The 13,712-nt window shown below is 42.3% G+C and overlaps 1 non-coding gene across 1 annotated transcript; it reads right to left on the bottom strand.

The window, feature by feature from the left end:
* Positions 1 to 2,692: 2,692 nt before the first annotated feature.
* Positions 2,693 to 2,764, bottom strand: TRNAC-GCA (transfer RNA cysteine (anticodon GCA)). Its single transcript has one exon. It is a non-coding gene; the product is annotated as a tRNA-Cys (tRNA).
* Between the last annotated feature and the right edge of the window lie 10,948 nt (positions 2,765 to 13,712).

The following is a 13,712-nucleotide window of genomic DNA, read 5'->3' as shown; positions in this document are numbered from 1 at the left end:
CTTAACACCATGTGGAAGCCACCAAAGCTTCTTATGGCTTGCACCCTCTGGAGCAGCAACCTGAGATGCTTCTGGGGCCCTTTTAGTTACAGCTGGAGCTGTAGCAATTGGGAAGCAAGTGCCATGTTCCAAGGCTGCACAGAGCATCAGGGCCCTGGGCCTGGCCCATTATATCATTTTTTCCCTCCTAGGCTTCTGGGCCTGTGATGGGAGGGACTGCAATGAAGGTCTCTGAATTGCCTTGGAGGCATTTTCCTCATTGTCTTGGCTATTAACACTTGGCTCTTCTTTACTTATGCAAATTTCTGTGGCTAGCTTGGATCCCTCCCCAGATAATGGGTTTTTCTTTTCTACCACATGGTCAGCCTGCAAATTTTCCAAACTTTCATGCTTTGCTTTCCTTTTGAATACAAGTTCCAATTTCAGACCATCTCTTTGTGAACACATATGATATGCTGTTAGAACCAGCCAGGTTACATCTTGATGCTTTGCTGCTTAGAAATTTCTTCTGCCAGGTACCCTAAATAATCTCTCTCAATTTCAAAGTTCCACAGATCCCTAGAGCAGGGGCACAATGCCACGGACTCTTTGCTAAAGCAAAGCAAGAGTGACCTTTACTCCAGTTCTCAATAAGTTCCTCATCTCTATCTGAGACCACCTAAGCCTGGACTTCACTGTTCATATCACTATCACCATTTTTGTCACAATCGCTCAACAAATCTCTAGGAAGTTCCAAACTTTCCCTCGTCTTTCTCTCTTCTTCTGAGCCCTCCGAACTGTTCCAACCTCTGCCCGTTACCCAGTTCCAAAGTCGCCTCCACATTTTCAGGTATCTTTACACCAATGCCCTACTTCTCTGGTACCAATTTACTGTATTAGTCTGTTTTCACACTGCTATAAAGACATACCTGAGACTGGGTAATTTTTGAAGTAAAGAGGTTTAGTTGACTCAGTTCCACAGACTGTACAGGAAACATGGCTGGGGAGACCTCAGAAAACTTACAATCATGGTAGAAATTAAAGGGGAAGCAGGCACATCTTCACATGGCTGGAAGAGGAGAAAGAGTAAAGGAGGAAGGAAGAGAGTAAAGGAAAGGCTACACACCTTTAGACAACCAGATATAACAAGAACTCACTATCATGAGAATAACAGGCGGATGTCTGCCCCCATGATCCGATCACTTCCCAGCAGGCCCCTTCTCCAACACTGAGGATTACAATATGACATGAGATTTGAGTGGTGACATAGAGCCAGACCATATCAGGAGGTGAGCAGACCAGGGCTGACAAGTTACTTGTGTGGTTTTTCTTTTTTGTGTGTGATTCTTTTTCTTTTTCTTTTTTTTAATGTACTTTAGGTTCTGGGGTACATGTGCAGATCATGCAGGGTTGTTGCATAGGTACTTACATGGCAAGGTGGTTTGCTGCCTCCATTCCCCCATCACCTAAATATCTGGCATTTATCCCCATGTTATCCCTCCCCTACCTCCCCACCCCCTGCTGTCCCTCCCTTAGCACCCCTCAACAGACCCCAGTGTGTGATGCTCGCCTCCTTGTGTCCATGTGTTCTCATTGTTCAAGACCTGCCTATGAGTGAGAATATGTGGTGTCTTTAGAGACACAGGCTCCTTTTATCTCACTGGTCAGCCTTCCTTAAAATGTGGATCCCATCCTCAAAGTTGACTCATGGTCCAAGGTGATAGCTTGTGCTCCAGCCATCACATCTATGTTATAAGTAGGAAGCAGAATTAAAGGCAAAAGGGGCACATGACATGTTTGTCCTTCTCTTAAATTTTCCCAGAAGTCTTGACTGTTCCTTATCCCTCATGTATATGCCACCCCTAGCCAAAGACAGCCCAGGATTGTGGTCTCTGAGCTGAGAACATAACTGCTCAGTATGAAATCTGGGTTCTAGTACTAAGGAGGAGAAGAGAATGAATATTGAGTACTTAACTAGTAGCTTCCTCTGAGACACATACACATGCACACACACACATGTTTAGCACTGTTTCTGCATTTTTGGTAAAAGGGATAAAATACAGCAAATATTCAGGGTCGCTATGTTGCATCATTCCAGGGTACTGTGTAATTGGTAAAATTATGTAATGTGCAACCTGTGTGGCTGAACACGGTTGCCCTGGCAGTCACCATCATCTGTCCAGTGTTCCATCTATTAAGACCTATCGTATTAATGCCTGCTGTTCCTCAGAGCTAATAAAATATTTTTATCCATTGGCAAATTGGCCTGTTTTCCCTCTGCAGGAGGAAATGAGATATTTTGAATTCCACGGTAAGAGCTTCTCCTAACCTAGGCTCTTGGGAATAATTATTTACCACCTCTCCTGGACATTTGGCTCTGGCCTTTTCATACTTGTTTTACCAGTTAAAGTTTTATTGTGTCTTTTATTGTAAGTTGGCTTGACTCCTTTTTTTAAGCAAGCTTGGTATAAACAAATAAAATCTGGATGGTACTAATTAGATACAAGGGAAACAGAAGAAACCTAGGGCAGCCTCCCTCTACCCCTCCAAGAAATGATTATGGCTGAGGAGGTAAAAATGAAATTTATGAAAAGTGTCACAAGAGAAACACTTCAGTCGTTGCCACTGGTTGGAAAATTTGGTTCCTTGAGTCTGGCCTACCGGATGACAAGGAGCTATACTATAATTGTCCAGTGTAAAAGGGTAGTGACAAAGGGGGCACCTGGATTTGAACCAGGGACCTCTTGATCTGCAGTCAAATGCTCTACCCCTGAGCTATACCCCCTAGGTACTCATCTTCTTTAAATAAAGATATATTAATTATCACAGTCATTCACAAGCTACGCCCTGGCCACCCTGTCTCCCAGGAGCTACAGGTGTGGAGTTATGTAATGCACAACAGAGCAGCTCTTCTGCACAACCCCCTCAGCACCTGGCCAATTAAGCTACAGCCTTAGCTTTTTGGGAAAAAGAGAGTGGTGGGGCTAAATCCAGATGTCGACATAACTTGAGAGCCTGGGTTTGTACATTGGGCCTGATTGTTCTGGAATGCAAAGAGCCCCCACTTGACAGTAATAGATGTTCCAATATTGAGCCATCCATGCGTTTCTGTTTTAAGACCTTCTCGGTTATGTGGGATTGTATTATTGGATAGGTTTTCTACTATTTTGTCTAGATTTCTCTGAAATGAGATTGACCTATAGCCTTCTTTGCGGCATATGCTCTTGTAATTTATTTTTTCTATCAGGATTACGTGAATTTCCTAGAATGATTTGGAGAAATTTGTATAGCGTTCTATACTCTGGAATATTATATATAATGCACGAATTACCTATTCCTAACTAGAGATTAGCAGAAACTTGCCTGTAAGCCTCTGGGTGTGGTGCCTTTTGTGAGGAAGAGATCCTTAATATTTTAAATGAATTCTGTCATTATTGGTCTATTTAAGTTCTGCTTCATCTTAGGTCACTTTTAGTAATTCATTTTCACTTAGAAATGTAATAAAGTTGTACATAGTATTATAGTATTCTCTTTCTTTCTTTTCTTTTTTTTTTTTTGAGATGGACTTTTGTCACCCAGGCTGGAGTGCAATGACGCGATCTCGGCTCACTGTAACTTCAAGCGATTCTCCTGCCTCAGGGTCCCAAGTAGCTGGGATTACAGGCACGCACCGCTATGCCTGGCTAATTTTTGTATTTTTAGTAGAGACGGAATTTTGCCATGTTGGCCAGGCTGGTCTCAAACTCCTGATCTCAGGTGATCCGCCCGCCTCGGCCTCCCAAAGTGCTGGAATTACAGGCGTGAGCCATCGAGCCCAGCCCATAGTATTCTGTTATAATCTGAAATTTTATTTAGGTATGTTCTATTTTTTTTTTCAATATGCTGTTCATTTGTCTTTTTTGGCTTAGATTACATGAAGATCTGTTTATTTTTGGGGGTAAAAATTCAGATCCAAATTCAGTCACCAAAGTTGATCTCAGTAGCTGTTGCCTCTTGTATTTTGAAGCTCTGTTAACAGATGCGTACACACTTAAGATCGTTACGTTGTCTTGTATGAAATATTCCTCTTTAATGTGGTAATTTTCCTTGTTCTGGTCTATTTAGTCTGTTATAAAATAGGCTTTCCATCTTTCTTTCGGTTAGTGTTTGTATGGGATACATTTTTTCGCTCTCTTAAACTAGTCATATTATATCTAAAGCTGCATTCTTACAGATAGCTTATAGATTTCTTTGTTCAAGTGATCCTCCCACATTAGCCTCCCAAGTAGCTAGGACTGCAGGTGTGAGTCATCATTCCCAGCTAATTTTTTTAAAAATTGCTTTTGTAAAGATAGAATCTAATCTCAAGCTCCTGGCCTCAAGTGATCCTGTGGCCTCAGCCTCCCAAAGTGCTAAGATTACTATTATGAGCCACTGTGCCCAGTCACTATTTCGTTGTATTTGTTCCAAATACTAGATTTTGTTCTTTTTTTCTGACTTCATTGGGATTGCATTTTTTCTAATGATTTCATTTTGTCTCCACCATGAGCTATTCCTCTTTGTTTTATATTTTTTACGATTCCTCTAGAGATTACAGTATCACTAACTTGTCACATTTCACCTTCAGTTAATGTTTTACTACTTCATGGACAGTGTAAGAACCTTACAACAGATTTTCATTTCCTCCATTTTGTCCTGCGTTACTACCGTCATAGATTTGACTTCTATGTATATTAGAAACCCAATAAAGTCATATTATTTTTGCAATACTTATCTTTATTTTTTCTTTTTGTTTTTATTTTTTTTTTATTTAAAAAAGGATCTCACTATGTTGTCCAGCCTGGTCTTGAACTCCTGGCCTCAGGCGATATTCCTACCTTGACCTCCCAAAATCTTGGGATTACAGGTGTGAGCCACTGTGCTCAGCTATATTAATTATATTTTAAAGAGATTTTAAGATGAGACAAAATTATATCGATCTACATGTGTATCATTTCTGACCCTTTTTATTACTTTGTGCAGATCCACATTTTCATCTGATATCATTTTTCTCTTTCCCTGAAGAAGCCTACTCTACTTCCTGTAAAGTTGGTCTATGGGTAATGAATTCTTTCAGCTTTTGTTGGTCTGAAAAAATGTTTATTTTTGCCTTCATTGAAGAAAGATAGTTTCACTGGGTGTAGAACTCATTGAATACAGAATTAGTAGTATTTTTAAAAAGATGTTCCTTTTCCCCGTCTCTGGACTGCATGATTTCTGATAAGAAGTCAGCTTTCATTCCTCTATGTTGGCTGTCTTAATATTTTTCTCTTTCTCAATAGCTTTCAGCAACTTTATCATGACGTGCTTTGGTTTAGTTTTCTTTATGATTCTCATGCTTGGGATTTGTGGAGATGATCTGTGGATTTCTAATTTTCATCAAATTTGGAAACTTTTGGACCATTTATTAAATTTTTTTCTGTATTTCTCTCTGTTCTTTTCTTCATCACACACACACACACACACACACACACACACACACCCCACTTTTTTTTTTAAGAGACCGGCCTTGCTCTGTCACCCACACTGGAATGCCATGGCATGATCATAGCTCACTGAACCTCAAACTCCTGGACTCAAGCGATCTTTCCACCTCAGCCTCCTGAGTAGCTAGGACTAGAGGCACACACCACCACACCTGGCTAATTTTAATTTTTTTTTTTTTTTTTTTTGTAGACACAGGGTTTTGCTTATTGCATAGGCTGGTCTTGAACTCCTAGCTTCAAGAAATCCTCCCACATTGGACTCCCAAGTCTTGCGATTACAGGAGTGAGCCACCGTGCCTGACCAAATATGTATGCATTAAACTGCTTGATATTGTCTCATAGCTCACTAAATCTTATGCTGCTTTTTTTTCCTGTCGTCTTCCTCTGCGTACGTCATTTTGTAGCTTATATTGCTATGTCTTTAAGTTTAATCATCTTTCCTTCTAAAAGATCTAATCCAGTTACTTTTCATTTCAGATATTATATTTTTATCTATGGAAGTTATGTTTGCGCCTTTTTAATATTTTTTATTTCTATCCTCATTATGTTCTTGTCAGCCTTTGCATATTTGAGCACATTTATAAGATTATAATGGCTGTTTTAAAGTAATTTTCTGCTAACGTCATAATTTCCATTCTGCACCCGTTTTTCCTCTGATTATGGCTATATTTTCCTTCATTTTTGCATTTTTGTTTGCATATTGGACATTATGAATTTTATGTTGTGAATGTAAAACCGGATACTACATTTGGTTGTATTCCTTTAAAGAGTGCTGAATACTAGATTTAGTTGTATTTTTTTTAAAGAGTATTGAATTTTGTTCTGGGATGCAGTTAAGTAACTTGGCTGTCAGTCTACTCCATTTGAGGCTTGCTTTTGCATTTTGTTAGATAGAGTCCAGAGCAGCCTTTATTCTGTACATCAGTCCCCGCTCATCTATAGTTTCACTCTGCAAGGTTTCAGTTACTTGTGGCCAACCTTGGTCTGAAAATAGGTGATATAGTACAAAAAGATGTTTTGAGAGACAGAGAGAAAGAAGGAGACCACATTTGTATAACTTTTATTAAAGTATACAGTCATTATTCTATTTTATTATTGATTATTGTTAATCTCTTACTGTGCCACATTTGTAAATTAAACTTTATTATAGGCATGTATGTATAAGAAAAAACAGTATAATTAGCATTTGGTATTATCTGAGGTTTCAGGCATCCACTGGGTATTTTGGGATATATCCCCTGCAGCTAAGAGAAACTACAGTAACTATTAATAATTTACCTTCACCCCAAAGGCAAGAACCTTCTGAGGACTTTGCTCAGTGCCGTAGGTATTATGAGATCTCTCCACTCTGATTGGAACATGAATTCTTCTGGTCCTGTGTGAACTCTAGGAGTTGTTTGCCCTGTTGCCTACTGGTGTGTTTTTGGTGTTTTTTTTTTTTTTTTCTTTTGGACTTAAAGATTTTCCTCTTGTCTAGGTGAAATTTTAAGATACCCCCAGCTCCCAACAAGATTCCTACCCCCTGGAATATATGCACCCCCATATAATCCTCTTCCTTTTCTTGTGGGCGAAACTTGTGAATGTGATGAGATTTCACTCTCATGATTAGGTTACACTATGTTGTAAAGGTAAAGGCATTTTGCAGATTAAGGTCTCTAACAAGTTGACTGATTAATAAAAAGGGAAATTTTTGGCCTTTAAAAAAATAAATAAAAAATAAAATAAAAGGGAAATTATCCTGGGTAGATATGACCTAATCAGAGGAGCCCTTTAAAAGAAGGTCCTGGTCTTTCTTGAAGAGAGGGATCCTCCTGCTAGCTTTGAAAAGGTGGATTGCCATTCTCTGGGAGGACCATGTGGCTAGGACCTGGTCCACCCCTAGGCGCCTGGCCAATAGTCAGCAGGCAATAGTGATGTCAATCATATGGCCACAGGGAAATGAATTCTGCCAAAACAGTGAGCTTGGAAAAGAGGCCTCAGCCTGAGCCTGGCTGCACCTAGATTTCAGCCTTATGAGGCCATAAGGAGATGACCGGCTAAGATATTTCTGAACTCCTGACTGTCTCACTTGTACCTGTGAGATCTTAATTTATGGAGGTGACTGAGAGACAACACAGAGTCCAATGCCATTGAAAGGTGTTTATTACTTATATTATCCAACAGAAGCGGGCGTGCCCCGCCATGCAGAGCCACATGGGTGAAGCACCAGTTTTGGTCAGAAAACAGAAGTGACAGGAAAGCGTGGGCCAGAATGTTTCCCCGGGAAAGGCAAGGCAAAGCAGGGCCATCAGTTTAGGACTGGCTGGTATGAATAATCCTGGAGAGTCTTAGGGGCATAGAGGCTGTTCCTAGTTGTCTTGATGCCTGGCCCTGGAGTGATTTAGAGTAGGGGACTATTGCCATGGTGTGTTGGAGTTCCGTAAGGAAGTGGTTTGGAGGATGGGCTCTGGGCTGGTTAGTCTGCATATAGAAGGTGTGCTCCCAGGTGCGCCCTTTGCTGTCTCTAAGAACTGGCTAACCTTGAGATGGGCCATCTCTGCCAAGCCAGTGAAGCCACAGATGCCAGAGCATCAAGAATACAGAACATAAGAAAATACAGTTGACATAATTGGCCCTGTAATGAATGGAGACCAAAGAGACAAAGAATCTAAGAAAGCACAGAACATCAACCCACAGAAACTGTGAGATAATAAGTTTGTGCCGTTGAGGCCTCTAAGGTGGTTTGTCATGAACCAATAGAAAATGAGAACAGCCCTCCAGGCACACTCATCCTCAGCTCGGGACCTCTCTGCAGTTTCCCAGAACCCTTCCTGCCACTTCCTCCTCTCTGGCACTTTCACCTACAAATTCTAGGTTCCCTGGCCTCCTTGAAGTCTTATTTTTGCCTCTTCAACTCAGTGAGACCCCTGCGGACTGTGTTGATTCTCTGTCCTTCCACTGCAGACCACAGGCAGTAAGCCGGGGCATTGCGGGGCTTGGTCATTGCAGGGCCATCGTTTGCCTTCTCCCTGCTCTCCTCTGCTTATTGTTGGGTGTCTGAAAACCATTGCTTTATATATTTTGTCCAGTTATCTCATTGCTTATGTCTGGGAGGCAGTTCCCACAGTAGTTAGTTTTTCTCACGGGTGGATGCAGAAATTCATGATCCCAATAACCATTTAACAGTCAAGATTGCTACTCCTGAGCCATGGGGACAAAGGATAACAGTAGATTGTTACTTCCCACTGGCGCGTTTTCACTTGCGTGTGAGTTTGTATTCTTTGGTTGCAGCCCACAGAAATTAACTCTGGATAATTCAAGCAAAAAGATATTTATAGTGCAGCTATTAGGTAACTCACAGAGTGACTGGTGGGCCGGAGAGCTAGCGGGCAGGAAGCAGAGCGGCTTGGTCATCTGGACAGCAGAGAGCTTGGCACTCTAGTAGCTGCCACCACTGAACACTCCACTTTGCTGTTTTTTCATCCATCCCTGGGTTGCCCTGCTCAAGGCTGCGGGTCCCCAAGGAAAGTGTTTGGCCTATCACGGGACAACTGTCTGACCTGTGCCGGGGTAAAGGGGTGTACCTTGCTTTACTATCCCACCTAAAAGACACCCAAAGGGAAAGAGGAGGGTCCCCCAAAAGAGACATAGGCCCTGATAGGAAGAGGGAAAGGATGTTGGATGGCCATGAAGAGGCAAATGCCACTAGAGCCTTGAGGACGCACAGCGCCGATGATGTCTGATATTCTGCACATCCCAGGAGCTGGCAAACTTCCTCCCTGCAAACTGCTTCCCTTCCTGCTGGGATCCTCTCCTCACCATCTGGCCCCTGGATGCCCCACAGCCATCTGGCTGCACTTTCCAAGTCTGTGGCTAAAAATGCTGACTCTTACAACCAGAAAGGACTTCAAGATGATCTTTTCTGTGTCCTTCTGAGTTGGAGACAGCTAATCAACAACACAGCCAGGTAGCACCATGTGGGGTCTAGAGGCTGCATGTATTGTCCTGAGTCATGGCCAGTCATGCCCAGTGTGTAGCGGGCACTGATGACAGGCCAGGCTCTGTGCTGGACACTCCACGCACAACCCTCCCAGACACGCTGGGTGGTAATTTCTCTTTTTGGCGCTTACAGATGAAGATGCTGGAGGTTGGAGAGGTTAGGGACCTTGTTCAAGGCCACCCACTAATAAATGGAGAGCCTGCCTTGGAGCCTTGGGCCCTGCAAGGTCAAGGCCAGTGATCTTAAGCTCCAAGTCACATTGCACTGAATACAGGGGACATTTCCCCCTCTTTGCTTGGTGCAAATGAGGAGACAGAAGGGGTGGCCCCAGAGGGGAAAATGGTGACTGCCCTCCCAGAGAGGAGGCGGTGAAGATTCACCACCATCTGTCTAGCACATGCTTTTGTAAAGGTGTTCATCCTGGGAGAAAATTTGTGTGTGTGCTGCTGAGAGGAGAGGTGAATGTGGTTGAAAGATCCCTGCCGCAGGGAGCGGGCCTGCCTCTGCCCCTCCATGGTTTGTGCCTCAACTAAGCTTCATGATATTCCCAAGTCTTGGTTTTCTCATCTGGAAAATGAGAGAAGGAAAGACCTTCTTATCCCCTGTATGAGTTTCCTTCCACGTGTTACAGGGAGTCTGTCCTACTTACGAAAATTGTCTCCGTACGTTGCGGGGGCGGGGGGTGAAAGTGGGGCCAGGTGTAAGCTCGTGTGTGTGGGGGGTAAAGATGAGGTTAGGGGCTAAGTAGTAAACTTCTGTGTGGAGCAGTGATGAGTACACGGTGGGATGAGCTAAAAACCTCTAGCTACACTTCCCAGCACTGACCAGGGCACGTGTGCACATCTGGGGCCCCTTGTGCTGTGGCGTCCAGAGAGGCAGACTCCAGAAGGAGGCTTGGAGCTCTCCAGGCCACCCCACAGTCCCATAAATGACCCCCAAGACCATCCAGCTCCTTTGGTCCAATCCTGAATTTGGCTTTGCTAAGCCACTCCCGGATTCTCTCAACACAGACCCTACTCCCTGCCTCACAGTTCACAGACTCTAGAAGCTCTGTCTTTGACTTGCCCAACTTCCCACTCTTCCCAGCAACACTCTGTCCTCACCTGTCCTCACCTATCCGAACCCTGAGCTCTCCATGATCCATTGTATCAATGATCCTCTTCTTGGAGTGTGTCCAGTCAGCGTTGAAAATGTGCTCAAGCAGCCCTTCTGCAATGACTGGCAGATACAATGTCATGGACCTTTTAATTCTCCCAAATCTAGCCAGACATACATGGCTTTTTCTCTTTCTTCCAAATTTTAAATAATATACACACAAAAATTCTTAAAAAGTTTTTTGTATCAAAACAATGTGTGTGGCTTAAAAAGTTTGCATACTATATGCATGTGTGAAATATTACTCAGCCTTGAAAAAGGACATTCTGACACATGCTACAACATGGATGAACTTTGAGGACATTATCTTAAGTGGAATAAGCCGAATACTGGATGATTCCACTCATATGAGGTGCCCAGTCAAATTCACAGAGACCAAAAGTAGAATGGAGGTTGCCGGGTGTTGGGGGAGGTTAAAATGAGGAGTTAGTGTTTAATACAGACAGTGTCTGTGTGGGAAAATGAAAAAGTTCTGGAGATGGATGGTCGGTGTTGGTTGCAGGACGATGTGAATGTACTTAATACAACTGAACAATACACTTAAAAATAGTTAAAATAACCAATTTTATGTTGTGTATATTTCACCACAATAACAAAAGAAAAAAGCTTATAAAGCTCATAACAAGAACTAAAAAACTGGCAGCCCCATCTCACCCGTCTGCGTGCAATCCCTGCTCCCCGAAGGCAGCCACTTTAAACTGTTACCATTTCACCATAGGTACTTCCATTGGTCTGAAGAACAGGCTTATATGTTATTTCTTCATTTTTTCAGTTTTAAATTTTATCTAACTTCCTATGATGGAAGACAAGAATTTAGCTCTTGTATAAGCCTCTTTCTTCCCCATAACCTACACACACATGCACACACACACACACACACATGCGTACACACACTCACATTTTCTCTCCCTCTAGTCTCTCAACTCAATAGTTAGCATTTACATTATGATCAGACAAGTTTCTTTTTTTTTTTAACAGTGTCCTCTATTAGATTTTCTCTCTCATACAGCTCTCTGTTTTCCTGGGAGTTTATGGTGACCTCTTTGGTAAGTTTCATGCAAACTTCATTAATCGTCCCGATATCTCTGAAAGAGGAGTGAATCTCTGCTTATCGGTGTGGTTTTTTTCTTTTTCTCAGAGACACACCTCCCTAATCGCTCTGAACTGTCTCAGGCACTCTGGGCCTGCTGCCAGCCACCACTTGGGGACCTCTCCTCCCCGCCAGCCTGGGAAGTCACCAGCCCTCCCTGCCTTTGAGGGAGGGAAGTTTGTTGAAGTGCGTCCTCCGGGGCCTTCCTGGGACCTTAGGTCTCCGAAAGTACTTTCTTCTAACCTCATACTCAGTTGGTCGTTAGTCTGGAAATTTCATACCCAGAGTTGGTAATCATTTTTCTGCACAATATTCCAAAACTTTGCCTTCGTTTCCTAACTTTCAATGTTACTATTGAGAATTCCAATGCGATTTTAATTCGCTATGCTTTGAATCTGCCCTTTCCCCCCCAACTCTCCACAGAAAGTCATTAAAAGCTGGCAATTTCACAATGTAGTGCCTTGGTGTGAGTCTTGGTGTTAAGTGCTTGCTGAGCTCTCTCTATCTATAAACTCACTGCTTCTGCTCTGGGAAATTTTCTCCTCTCTGTCTTCTAAATTCTTCCTTCTTGGACATTGAAAATTGGACTTTCTAAATCCTCAACAGATTTTTGAAAGTTGGATTTTCTAAATCAATCACTCTTTTTATTCTACTGTCTGGATGAGTTTTCTTTCAATCCTTCTGTTGGATTTTTAATTTCTGTGTCATATTTTAAATGTTCAGGCCCTTTTTCCTATTCTTTGAAGTTCTTTCTGGTTTTACACCGCGTTCCCTTTTCATGCATGCAAAATCCGTCCTTATCTCTCTGAGGATAGCAATGACACACACATACAGTTTTAAGTTTTCTTCTGCTCCTAGTATTGTCTCTTTTTCTTTTTCCATTTGCTTCCATCTATGTTTTTCATTTTAGAGATGTTGCCTCTGAAGTCTGTGGATCTCTAATTACCTATTTGTAAATTGAGAGTGAGATGCCTGATGCTGATTAGGTTCTCTCTGACTATGGGTGGCACTTGTTGGCTGATAGCTTGGTAGTTGAGAAATCCAGAAAAGCTTGATTTTGCAGATCACATGCAAAGCATAAAAACTCCAAATGATATTGCTCATCTCCAGCCAGAAAGTATAACATGGCTACCAGTGAGCCGGGGTCACAGAATAGGGGAAGGGGAAGGAGAAAGTCTCACAGTTTAGCATGTAGTCTTCCCCTTAATCCTCTCTAAAATGGGCAGGGACTTTGTCTTGTCTGGTACTGTAGCTGTGTTACTGTGCCATGCACACTTGGTTGTGTGAATGGGTGAGTGAATTCCACTATTTCTCATTGAGCAACCATCACAGATACTCCTGAGTCTGGACTTCTCTGGATCAGCCTCTCAAGGGGTAAACCTCTCTCTCACCTGGATTACTCCATGGCAGAAAGGATTTGGAGTCTTTCTGCTTTGGAAATAGAATTTCAACTGGGGCTTCTGTTTCCAGCTCCATGACAAAAGTCCACCTGCTGGGCTCTGCTGCCTCCAATTCCTGGGCCTTCTGGGGTTAGGGTCACCTTGGGAGGCGGTTTGCTTCTCCTCTGGATTCTGTCACTGAAGATATTTAGCTTTCAACATCCTCAGGTCTGTGAAATCACTCATCACTCCCGAACTGGGATGATATTTTCTGTTATTTTAATTCCTATTCTCTTTGTCCTTTCAGTGAAAATCTCCTCTAACAAAACACATAAGTTAATCTGATTTTGTTTTTCAGGAGATATACCTCTTAGAATAGCCTGTATCCCTGCTCTGAAAATGACATAAAGATTTTTTTGAGCAAAGAAAAACACAGTATTTATCAGCTAACTTCCCTAAGGATATATTATTCTTCAGAAAAAGTATTCTTCAGAAAAGAGTATTCTTCAGAATAGATGAATGGAATGTTGGATATGCAAGGGAAAAAAAATAATACCAAGAATAAATAGGTGTGTTGGCCAGGCACAGTAGCTTATGCCTGTAATCCCAGCACTTTGGGAGGCCAA

This window comes from Aotus nancymaae, unplaced genomic scaffold, assembly GCF_030222135.1.
Source record: "Aotus nancymaae isolate 86718 unplaced genomic scaffold, 86718_ANA_hifiasm-v0.15.2.pri h1tg000002l, whole genome shotgun sequence".
Classification (NCBI taxonomy): domain Eukaryota; kingdom Metazoa; phylum Chordata; class Mammalia; order Primates; family Aotidae; genus Aotus; species Aotus nancymaae.
Note: the sequence above shows the minus strand (reverse complement) of the source record. Positions and strands in the feature narration are given on the sequence as shown.